The sequence below is a fragment of the Schistocerca serialis genome, chromosome 9, assembly GCF_023864345.2.
Source record: "Schistocerca serialis cubense isolate TAMUIC-IGC-003099 chromosome 9, iqSchSeri2.2, whole genome shotgun sequence".
Taxonomy (NCBI): Eukaryota; Metazoa; Arthropoda; class Insecta; order Orthoptera; family Acrididae; genus Schistocerca; species Schistocerca serialis.
In genome coordinates this window covers 135,852,360-135,865,661 of record NC_064646.1, presented here as the reverse complement: position 1 = coordinate 135,865,661, position 13,302 = coordinate 135,852,360, and positions in this window count along the sequence as shown.

Genomic DNA, 13,302 nt, shown 5'->3' with positions numbered 1-13,302 from the left:
TGAGTGCCGGGAATGTGAACAATTGTAAAATTAAATTCCTGCAAATAAAGTTTCCATCTGCTTAATCTGTCGTGTGTGAATTTAGCCGAAAGTAAAAATTGTATCGCTCTGTGGTCTGTGTAAACGGTGGTATGTCTTCCATAAAGAAAATGTCGAAATCCCGTAAAAGCCCAAACAACACATAATGTTTCCAGTTCTGTAACGGAATAATTACGTTCAGCAGGTGACAGAATGTGACTTGCAAATGCGATGTTTTTAATTACTGTAGAACCATCTTCTTCAATTTCCTGGAAAATATGTACGCCTAAAGCGGTGTTAGAACTGCCGGTAGCAATGGGAAAATTTCTGGTAAGATCTGGGTGTGATAAAAGTGGTGCATTCAACAAAGCATGTTTCAGGTACATAAATTCAGAATGTGCTTGCCTATCCCAAGACCAAATAGTGTTTTTACCTGTCAATTGACATAATCTAGGTGTGTCTAATCTGGGGGTATATAAAGCAGAGTAATGAATAAATTTACGAAAAAAGTTAATTAATCACAAAAAGCTGCGTAGTTGTTTCTTCGTCGTAGGAACAGTAATGTCACGTAAAGCTTGAAGTTTTTCCGGGTCAGGCGCAATGCCTTCTGCTGAAATTACATGCCCAAGAAATTTTATAGAAGTTTTACCAAAGTGCGATTTACTGAGATTAACTGTGAGTCCTTGTGCACGAAAAGTTTGTAACAGTTGTTCAAGAATCAAATTGTGTTCAGACCAGTTAGCTTCAGCAATAAGAATGTCGTCTACGTACGTTGTGATTCTGTCTTTAAGCTCTGTCGGAAGTATTGTATTCAAACCGCAAATAAAAGCTGCTGAGGAAATTGTTAAGCCGAACGGTAATTTACAAAATTGATAACAGTCACCAAAACAGAGAAGTGCTGTGTACTTTCTGCAGTTCGGATGGAGCTGAATTTGCGAAAATCCCGATTTCAGATCTAATGTAGAATAAATAGCAGTACCGTGAAATTTCTGTAGTAGTTCCTCTAGTGTCTGTGGTCGATCTGTTTCATTAATAATTAATTCATTGATGTGACGTGAATCAAGCACGAGGTGAAGTGAGCCATCTTTTTTCTTAACAATATGCAGCGGGTTTATGTACGGACTAACTGCCGGTTCAATAATTCCTTGGTCAAGCATATCCTGCAATTCTTTCTTAACCTGTTCTCTATGGATATATGGAATGGAATAATGCTTCGCTTTAAATGTGACGTGCTGTTTGATTTGAAATTCATACATGAAATCGGACATAGTACCAGAAATGTTGTCGAAAACTGGAGCTTGCTGTAAAAGAATTTTGTGTAGTTGCGTGCGTTCGTCGTCTGTATTTGCACTGCTTTGTTTAACTTTATCAGAAATCATCTGCATTACGTCGTAGTCAGCTTCGTCTGGAGTATTATAGTTATGTACGTACATATCTGTGAACAATGTGGAATTACAGCCTATGCCACGTGATACGGAAATGACCTCTGTTCGATTAATTGTTTGTTCTTCTGCAGATAATGAGTGCTGAAATTCTAAAGCCAATTGTACATTTTCATCCTTCAACATTAAATAGGAATTTTGAAAGTCAATAATTGCGTCGTGTTGTACCAGAAAATTCGTACCTAGAATAACGTCTGTTGTCAATAAAGGAACAATCCAAAAATTTGAGTGAAATGTATGACCTGCAATACAAAATGATAAATGTGTCTGTAATTTTACATCTACTCCTTTACTCGATATTGCTCCTTTTATTTTCGTTTTACCTAATGGTAACGTAGGATAGGCATTCTCTTTGTTACACACGTTGAAAGTTTCTTCATTTATTACTGACATAGGTGATCCAGAATCGATTACTGATGAAAATTTCGATGAACCAATTTTAATTTCGATGACAGGATGTGAAATGGTTTTATGAACAATTGGTCTTTCCTGCAAAAGAGTGTCTCTGATGTCGTCAAAAGTAATAACATTTTCGTGAACAACATTCTGCGTGTCAAAAGTAGTGCTTGTGTTACTGGAAGATGCGACCTGTACTGTATCTAGTCAAATTCTATCTGACGTGTTATTATTTTCTGGAGGATGCTGTGGCATTTCCACTATTTGAACTGTTCTGTTATTTCTTCCAGACGTATTACGTTCTGGATGATACCTACTGTCTGGTTCATTCATAATAATATCTTGTTGCTGATCATTTTGCTGCTGGTAAGACCGACTGTTATTAAACGTATGTTGATAATTGTGCTCATTGTTTTTACGTCTGTCGTGATAGTCATTCCTATACGGCGCATTGCGATAGGAATTAAAATACTGTGTTTTCTGTACGTAGTTATTTCCTTGCTGGCGTGCGTTACTATTTGTTGTAGTTGGGACTATACGTGCACACGGCGAAACATTAAAGCCTAGTTGACCTTGTGCATTACATTGTTGGTTAGGTATGCTAACCGGCTGACTTTGATGCTGTTGCGGAGAAAAATGTCTATTGTTACTAAAATGTGGTTCTTCTTGCTGATAATTTTGTCGATACTGATAATTAAAATTTTGCCTGTTATTAGAATTCTGGTGGTTGTCGTTCCTGAAGCGTCTATTAGCTTTGCTATTGAAATTGCGTGCCTGATCATAATTGCTGTATGTTTGTTGCCCTTGGTTATTATATGAAAAATTTTTGTTTATAAAGGAATAATCCGATTGCTGCACTTCCAAAAGCTGTAACAGATCCCTGAATGCCGAGATATTTTCGTTTTGCTGACCCGTTAAAAGTGACACTCTTAATGATCGTGGCAATTTAGAAATACATAATTGAAAGAGTGCAGATTCGCTATATGGTTCACTTAAGTACTGGTTTTGTTGGACCATACGCTCAAAAAATTGCGTGACATTCGGAAAATTTGAGTTCTCATAATTTAGTAAACTAATTAGTTGATAGTTAATTCTGCGCTGTGTTGTCTTCGAACAATACGCTGACAGGAAAGCATTCTGAAATTCTTCTACTGAGTAGCATTATCTTGCGATCGGTCTCATACAAGTTGCCGGTTCGCCTTCTAGAAAACTGCAAATAAATTCAAGTTTGTGTGTTACGGGCCAAGTCGGTGGAAAAGCAAAGCTAAATTGTTGTATCCAATCCCGTGGGTGAATTTGTGTTCTGTCATTTTTAAATACTTTAAATTTTCTCACTGACAGAAAATGTTTGTAATCAAAATTATCATCTCTGTATGTCGGAACAGGTTCAGGATTGTATGGGAATCTGTTTGACTGTGACTGTTCGGAATCTAACTCACGTACTATCTGTAGATTACCTAAATTACACTGGCTGTGTGAGTGTGAGAAATGTTCGGAATTCGCCGTATGCTGTGACGTGTTATTAACTGAAATATTTTTTATCTCTGTTACCTCTTGCTATAAACTTGACAGTTTTCTACGTAATGTGTTATTAGACGAATCGATCTCATTGATTGTCTGCTGTAAATTTTGGAATTCAGGTGTTTGGTTAAACAAAATCGGTGCAGTATCGTCTGATTTGCTGTCATTATTACTTTCAATAACGTCAATACGACTGGCCAATTCATCATATTTTTCAGTCAGTATTTTTACCTGATCATCGTTTTTAGTGTCAGAAGCATTAACCTGTTTTTGTAATTTACGTGTGGTTTCGTTCAATTTTTTAACATCAGCTTTGATGACATCGGAATCCTGTGTTAGTTCTAATTGTTCGAGTCTGTCGGTCACTGTTTGAATATCTACTGTGTGTGTATCTGTTTTTGATTTAAGATCAGAAATTTCATCACGTAATTCTGTGTTCAACTGTTTGATGGTATTAATTTCGTCAGACACTGTAGCAATATTGTTGTCTACGTATGTTTTTGCTTTCGTGAACAATTTACGTTTATCTTCTTGTCTCTGTGCTGTGATTGTTTCCATGACTTGTCGTTCTAGTTTATTCTGTTCCTGTATAAATTTACGGAAACGCGTATCACTGTTTTGTAGGTGAAGATTAAAACGCTCGTCAATTTGACTATTCTGTTGTTCAAATTTCGCGTCTATCTTTGCATCCATTGTGCGCGAAAGTTCTGCTGTCATTAATTTAAACTCATCGCATAATTGTGTTGCTTTTTCAGGGCGTTGTTTACCGACTGCACTAATTTCGTCTCTAAGTGTTTCTGTTGTAGCTGTTTGCATATCCCTTAATTCTTGAGCAACAGATCTAATTTCTTTGCTACTTTTCCTAGCACAAGCCTCAATTTCCTCGCGTAATTGTTCCTTAGTATCATGACATTGTGCGGCAACGGCTCTAATCTGTTCACTTAGCTGCCTGGAATTGTTGTCTAATTTTTCATTGAGATTTTCGTTATTTTCATTAAGCTGTTGTTTGAGATCTTCTTTAAGTTGTTTGGAATTGTTGTCTAATTTTTTACTAAGGTTGTCTTGTTTTTCACTCTGTTGTTTGGAATTTTCATTAAGTAGTTGTTTGAAATTCTCACTTTGTTTTTCATTAAGTTGTTTGGAATTTTCATTAACTTCGTTCTTGAACTGTAGCAATACTGCCATAATTTGATCCAAACCAAAATTAACATTTCTATTCTCTGTGCTGTTTAGTGGTATACCTGCAATTGTCACGTTTTGTGTGACCATTTGGTCATTCTGTGATTCTTGAAAATGTTTGCTAATCGGATGTATACTGTTGGTCACTAAATCGGAATTAAATAAATCCGACACATTCTGATTACACTGTTCGTTTTCATTAGACAAATTTGTCTGTTCATTACTTAAATTTTGCAAACCGCTTGTGTTGAGCTGGGCAGCGCTCATTACAACAGAACGCCCCGCGTCATTAATTGTTGTTAAATTAACAGAGGACACAATCGAATTCGTTTGTTCATCACTAGGATCAAAATCATTATTAGTGGTCGGTACGTACTGATTGTCAGTAAATGGAGGATTGTCATCATTATACTGCATGTCGCAAGTACTATCGGTCAAGTTATTTAGGTCGGTTATTTCACTCATTATACCTCGCGATGTACTATTAACAGTTTTTCGCGGCATTTTTACACAAATCACAATTATTCAATAATGAAACAAAGACAATACAATATGCAACAAACACAAATACAACAAAGAGCAACGAATTGCCGATGATCTGTGAGAGAAAGTCACAAAATTAGTAAAAGCGTTGTGCCAAATGCTAATTATATTTAAGTAAATAAGAGCAGATATCTGACTACTTCTCAAAAGATTCTCAAAGAAATACGATCCTGGTCCGGATGTCGCCAAGTGTAACCTCCCCGCAAGAAATTTGAAAAGTCAATGTTAATGAAAATGTTGTCTTCCCACAAAACTGCATAATAAAAATGAGCCAAGCGTAACCTCCTTGCAAAATTAAAGAATAATAATGGTCCAAATGTAAACTCCCACAAAAATTAACTAATGAAGATTGCTCATTAAACTCACAATAATATTAATTAAATAATGAAGCATGAACTGAATGTAACATCTCAACGCAAATAATTAAACCTGATAAATCTTATAAGGGCAGCAATGCTGACCTTCGGCCCTGTGAAATAATTAAAACCAAAAATTCTTACCTCAGTAAAACTTGCATCTATATCTGCTCTTATCTAAAATTTCCGGCACAGCTCCATGCAATGCTGACTTATAATTAATTTTGATTCTTGGAGGGAACGCATAGGAAGTATTATTTAACTTGAAATGAATCTTTTTCTTTAAAACAGTTACTTTATAAGAAAATTATTATTGGGGCAATTCTTGAACAAATTAATTACAATTAACATATGTTATTAGCTGAGCGCAATGCTGCTTCATTACCTTCGATAACAATATACCTCGTCCCGAACCGTGACCAGAGATGCAAGGAGATCACGCCGCCGACGCATGCCGACGCCCGCTCAGTACAACCGTCCACTCGCTACAACTACTACCGACAGACTACTACTGCCGACATAGTGCCACTCGCAACTGCACCAGACTACTACTGCCGACAGAGTGCCCCTCGCAACTGAACACTCGCGCGGTCAAGCGCAGACTAGCAACGATAAATAACTCTCTGGTCAGAGATTCTGTCATGCCTCGCCATCGCTGGTAATGGATACATACGTGTTTCAAAGGATATCGGTGTACCACCCTGCGAGTAATCCTGCTGACAGTTACGTGCGAGAGCAGGGAAGGTTGTGCAGAACATACTGCAGCAAAAGACAGACTACTTGGGTGGGGTACATACGTGTATTTGAAGATCTGATGAATACAGTTAAAAGTAGAGCAACAGATTTCTCTACTTTTGAGGTAATGATGGGAAGAAAACCAGACAACTTGTTAGCAGAAAATATTGAGTTTCCTCCAGCAAACCCCGTAACTAAACAGGAGATAGGAGCAAGAGTTCATCAAAATTTGCTTGCAAGGAAATCTAAAAGAAGGAAACGTCATGATGGAAGATACAAAACAGTTAAATTTAAAGGTGGAGATAGAGTCTTGGTCAGAAAAAAAGAGAAAATAACTGAAGTAGATGGGGAGGTCAAGAAACTGTCTGAATTTCCATCAAGAGTCATTTGAGATAACAGAGTGCCCACATTTCAGTGCCTGCAGACTGGTGCATCCCACGTCAAGGAAACTTTTAGGTCTGAGTATTATAACTGAGCTGAAAACGTATATTGAACCCGACATGAGTATGCTGGCAAAGGCGTGAGAACGCAATGTATGAAATGTGTATTCATTGGTTCATCATGATTGTATAGTCTTAAGTCATTTGGAATTTTAATAATTAAATGTTTTTTGTTTTGATGGTATATGTATAATGTGTAGAATGAGTTGTATAGGATGTGTGAAGGACATTGATGATGAGAAAAATAGTTTGACTATGGAGGAATATGCTGTAGACAGGAAAATTAAAGTTTAAGAGATTTATTATAGGGATTGGAACTTATTTTATTGGTATTGGCAAATGTGAGGGAAATTGGCTTTGAGGAAGTACAGAAAATGTCGTATGTGAATAAATACATGTGAAAAAATGTTTAAAAAATTAGAGAAATAGTGATGTGGGAAATAAACGACAGGCGCTAAGTTTGGTGTATTGGGGTGATACGAGTAATGGGTGATGTACTGACATGTTTCATATGGTAGTTTGTTAATGTAACACTGATGATCAGAAGTATGTAAACCCAAAGACTTGATAAAATTTTGGATATTTATCCAAATGGGAAAGCAGGAATTGATTTATGTATTGGCAATTGATCTCATAGGTATCTGCTACGGTTTTGATTTATACATAAACATTTCTCTAGTTGCCTTGACAAATTTCACTTGCAATCTTCATATAGTGACACATGGTGATCCACGAGGGTTCCTAAAGCCTGATCATTGGGAATCATGGAACGTTTGTTTGTGCAGTCATTCATTAGGGACTTGCTTGTATACTTTGATAGCAGATGGCTTGGCTGGCAAGAAGTAGCATGGCACTGCTCGCTGTACTATGGCGAGTGTGGGAGATCCACGACTCACCAATAAATTGTTGGACTCAAGAACCCAAAGTGCAAGTACAGAAAAGTGTTATGGAGTGAAAGCATAACAGAGTGAATCTTGACTGATATTGGACACGATTTCAGTATAAAATTGAGTAGCTATTCGTCAAATTGGTAATTGAATTATCTGATATTTTCTTCACGATAATGGATGACAGCCAAAAACAGTTGCAGGATAAAAATTTATTAAAATTCTTGACCAAGGTTTCGGTACATATAAATATACCTTCATCAGAAGTAAAAAATCCTGAACAGGAAGACACTTTCATTAGAAAAGCCTTAGCATCGGAAGTGAGAAACACAAAAGCTTAAGTAATAGTGAAATTACCAGAGTAACACAGGCATAAAATCTTTAGTTACTTACTAAAATTACATCATGCAATGGAGATTAATAAAACAATTGTGCCAAAGGCGTCGTCCATAATTAAGACATCTTCTCCATTTGTACAACATGACTATAGGCACAGGGTCAGAGCGAATAGTTTAGCACCATTACTTCGCCTATGAACTATCGAGACAAGAGTGTGAAAGCACTAGGGCAGATGGTTTCGCCGAGAGAGGGCACTTGTATGTGCCAGACACTCGCGCATATTAAAATCCATGTATACATACATAAGTGCATCAAAAATTATTAAAAGTTGTGTTAATTCAAACTTTCTGTCTTAATAAATAAAACATATCAGACCATTTAAAAACATTTATGTAAAATATAAAATATAGAAACAATTTACCTGTGTCCTAGTGTCAAACAGATAAAGCTTGCGCTATGGAACATCTAACGAGAGAGGGCACTAGTGTTTGAGGATGACAAGAATCTACTGGAATAATATTGTCAGAAAAAGTTTCTTTACGAAAAATGTGGAAGCTAATAGTGTTACCCGATAACTTAAGATTCTTGTCATCCTAAAACTCACAAAATCGCCTTCTTTCAGTCTGCTGTTCATCGTGCTGTGAGCACACCTTTAGCACAGAATTGTTTCGAAAAAGAAATATCTTTATTAAAGTCAATGGCTACTAACAATGGATACGATCCTAAATTAATTGACCAAATTGTTAAGAAAAAAACAGCTGTAAAATGTTCAACTTTAGGAGATAACAGGGCGAAAAAGAATGAGGGTAATAACTTTATTTGTATTCCATTTTTGGGGAACGTTTCATATAAGATAAGAAGACTTTTACAGAAACAATACGGTTGCAGAGTGGCATGTTCCGTAAATAATAGCCTGAAACAAAGAGTAATTCATACCATTGGAGCACGGGAAGAACTCGGCACTAAGTCCGGTGTATACAAAATTACTTGTAACGACTGCCCAAACTATTACATTGGACAGACAGGTAGACCCATTAAGGTTAGGTATAAAGAACACATGTTAGGTAAAAATGGGGAAAAAGTACATAATTCCACGTTTGCTGAACATCTATGGCTATTACAGCATACGCCACGTGAACTGGGCGACGTAGAGTTGCTTCATGAAGCTAATAAAGGTTACAGACTGGACTTGCTCGAAGAATTAGAGATTTTCAAGCATCTGTCTCTAAAAGATGGTTTTGTTCTTAATGAACAGGTGCAGCTTAGAAACAAAAATTTTTTAGATAGTTTCAAACCCCTCCTTGCCTTAATATAATATAGTCTGGCTGACTAGAAGTTAGTTTTCTTGCTTGTTGATGCTGGTGAAATGCGCTTTTCTTGTCTTGTTGGGATTTTACGTATCTATTTTTGATGTTTGTTGTTTGTGATTTTCGATGTGTATGTGTGGTTAATCGACTAGTATGTTTTTATTCACTACGACAGATGGTTTCGTTTTATTATAACATTTTGGTTGTTTTCGCTAGTATGTATTTCACCGCCTACGTTACGCGAGATTCTCGCGCATTACACTAGTGCCCTCTCTCGTTAGATGTTCCATAGCGCAAGCTTTATCTGTTTGACACTAGGACACAGGTAAAGTGTTTCTATATTTTATATTTTACATAAATGTTTTTAAATGGTCTGATATGTTTTATTTATTAAGACAGAAAGTTTGAATTAACACAACTTTTAATAATTTTTGATGCGCTTATGTATGTATTCATGGATTTTAATATGCGCGAGTGTCTGGCACATACAAGTGCCCTCTCTCGGCGAAACCATCTGCCCTAGAGCTTTCACACTCTTGTCTCGATAGTTCATAGGCGAAGTAATGGTGCTAAACTATTCGCTATGACCCTGTGCCTATAGTCATGTTGTACAAATGGAGAAGATGTCTTAATTATGGACGACGCCTTTGGCACAATTGTTTTATTAATCTCCATTGCATGATGTAATTTTAGTAAGTAACTAAAGATTTTATGCCTGTATTACTCTGGTAATTTCACTATTACTTAAGCTTTTGTGTTTCTCACTTCCGATGCTAAGGCTTTTCTAATGAAAGTGTCTTCCTGTTCAGGATTTTTTACTTCTGATGAAGGTATATTTATATGTACCGAAACCTTGGTCAAGAATTTTAATAAATTTTTATCCTGCAACTGTTTTTGGCTGTCATCCATTATCGTGAAGAATTTCAACAGTTGCTGCTGCAGCCATGTTTAAAATCTTGAAATCTGATATTTTGCCTAAATTCATAAATCCTGAAGATAAAATTATGTGTATTTGCCAGCGATAGCTCATGAAACGTTACAAACACTTGCTAAAAAATAAAATAGAAGAAAATAAATTCTTGACATTATATAAATTATATAGCCTAGGGCTGGTGCTACATAATATACCAATTAGCAGTTAAGTGATGTTTGAAGTTGAGGCATGTGACGTTACAAGTATTTGCTAAATGTGAAATACTGAAATTATATAAATTATATTTTATTGTAAAGTAATTAGATGAACTCGCAAATGATTATAAATTTGTATGAAAATTGTTGCATAAAACTCGTATGGTGGTCAGAAGTAAGACAGCTACGTTGACTCCAGTGGTGGTCATGCGATCGAGTTTGTAATTAAGCATGCTGAGCAGAGCACGAGGTCTTTGGTCGCTGGTCCTTGTTTTGGTAGGTGTCGTTTGGGCGGTGTGTATGCCGCGAATTCAACAAATTTCCGACTGTGATTTTGCGAGAGACTTGCGCAGATTTTGTTAATGTGATTTAATTAGTTCATGATATTGTGCCGTAAATAATCGCAATTGTAGTGAATATTACTACCAAGAATTCGGGGGTGTTGCTAAAAGAAACTGTAGGTTAAAATGTATGAGGCCACCTTTCAGAAATTTGTGTTGGCAGAAACGTGAATAAAGCTGTGGACATTTTATCATTAGCTAATTTGTCTCTCTACCTGATAAGGTAATAAGAAGTCTGCACGTTGTGGAGTTATAAGGGCTTTAGAGCGTCGGCGTGTAGCCAACCCCTTTTGATCGAGCCACGTGATCTATTAGCGGCTGCTCTTGCCCTTACTTGCTGGGATATGCTACACGGAAACCCGACTGTAGCGCGTAGCAAGCACCCGCAAGTAATGTAGCAAGCAATTGTGTTAAAATTGTTGTCTCTTGGTAATAAAGAATTAAAACTTGTTTGTGTTACTTTTTGCCCTCAAAGGAAAATACCTCAGGAAAAAATTTTAATTGTCCAATCCAACCTGCCAGAGAGTGCCAGCTTAGTTAATTTTCATCCAGAGGGAACTTCCTCGAACGGCTTAAAAAATTCTTGCTGAAAAATTTGACATTATAGGAAAATATTTGTTTCGGTGTCTGTACAACTTCTCAGAGTTTGTCGGTTTGTACGATTCTCACCCTCTATATACCGTGAAAAGTAATGGTCCTTTAATATTCCTCTGGGGCACGCCCCAAGATAGTTCTGTGGCCTAGGATTTCTCTCCGTTTAGAATGAAATGCCATGTTATTTGTAAGAAACCCTTCAGTCCGGTCACACAGTTTGTCTGATATTCCATTATGTTCACTAAGCGGCAGTGTGGAGCTGCGTCGAAAGCCTTTTGGATGTGAAGGAACGCGCCACCTAGCTGGGCGCCAGTACCTGCTGCTTTCTGGGTCTCGCGGACGAACAGAGCGACCTGCTTTCACACGACCGTTGTCTTCGGAACCGATGTTGGTTCCTACATGGGAGATTTTCGGTCTCCGGAAATGTCATAGCACACGAGCACAGCACATGTTCCAAAATTTTACAATAGACCGACGTCAGAGATAAAGGTGTATAGTTTTGTGCACTTAACCGGTCTACTGTAACTTCTGGAGCCCATTGTAGGGTTTACGCTAGTAACTGGGTACATTACGATATCCTTATTACTAACATAGTTACACCTCACTTCCTTGGTACATTTAACACACACGTCGCTTGGAGGTTCAACATCACAGTCTTCACTAAATATCTAATCAAGAGCATCACGAAAACCGGGTTGGCTTTCACTCATACTACATAACTTTCTGGCTACCATAAGTTTCTCAGTCGGCTACCTTTGTTCTATCAACACACTTTCTTATCCGGCCTGTGCAACAGAACCTCCCGGTGCGAAATCGCATTCATCTTTATTGTGACACTCAGGGTGCAGGTCGTCCATAACAAATAGCTGTTTATCATTAACAATGACGAAAGTATGAATTTCATCTCGGCTAATATCGTGTCCATCAGACCCCAGTGTGCCATTCACTGTGTGTGTGGCAATATCCACTGCAGTAACCTGCTGTTCAGTGAATACTCCGTTAGGGCACACAAGACCCTTTGCGTGCGTGACCCTCATTTCTGCTGTAAGTTCTTGTTAGCTCCCAGTAAAATATTGTAACGTCGGATGTGTTTCAGTCCAGGCCGTACTAAAAATTAAATTGCTTCACTGTTTGTTGCTGATAGTGATCCACTCCTGCGATTATCCAGTTCTAGTGCTGCTATTCCAGTTAGATTACACTCATCATGAGCTTTCAGATCAAACGAATTACGTAAATATGAGGCTACAGATGTTCTTCTTAGCTTCTGCTTCTTGCTACAATAATCCCATGCTGCCTCCAGCCTCTCCACAACTCTTCACTGCCCAGCACCCCCTCCATATTAAAAATATTAGCTTTCTTCTCAACATTACATTTACTATTCTTCATTTTCTCAGAACCATTTCAGGTCCTCTGTTAAACGTAACTACTCCTTCCTACACGAACCTCGGTCGCAAGAAAATGTAATCTCGCGGATGCTGCCTTTGCCGACTATTGTTCTGTTTACCACTGCTGCCTTGTCTGCTGTATTTTCTATTCCGTTACTGAAATGATTTGCACGGTTATTCGATTTCTGCCGATAATCGTTAACATCGCGCCGGAGCCGGGTGCTGCGACCGAACGGTTCTAGTCGCTTCAGTCCGGAACCGCACTGCTGCTACGGTCACTGGTTCAAATCCTGCCTCGGGCATGGATGTATGTGATGTCCTTAGAGTTAGGTTTAATTAGTTCTAAGTCTAGGGGACTGATGTTCTCAGATGTTAAGTCCCATAGTGCTTAGAGCCATTCGAACCATCGCACCGGAAACGCTCTCGACGACTTACGTATTTCCTGCCCGTTTGTTTCTCCACTATTGTTCCTCTTACTTTTCTTACACCAATTTTCCGTGTTGCAGTAACATATGGCGCTGTCCTTGCACGCCAGAAAACCAAGGAAAAAGCCTATCGTTTCTATGGGAGTATTAATAAAGTACCACTGCCAGTTTTCTGGTACACATCTGTTTAGAGTAGAAATCTCCGTAAGAGTATCTGACTGTTTGCCCAAATGCACTTAGTGTTGTAGTTGAGATTGGAAAAACTT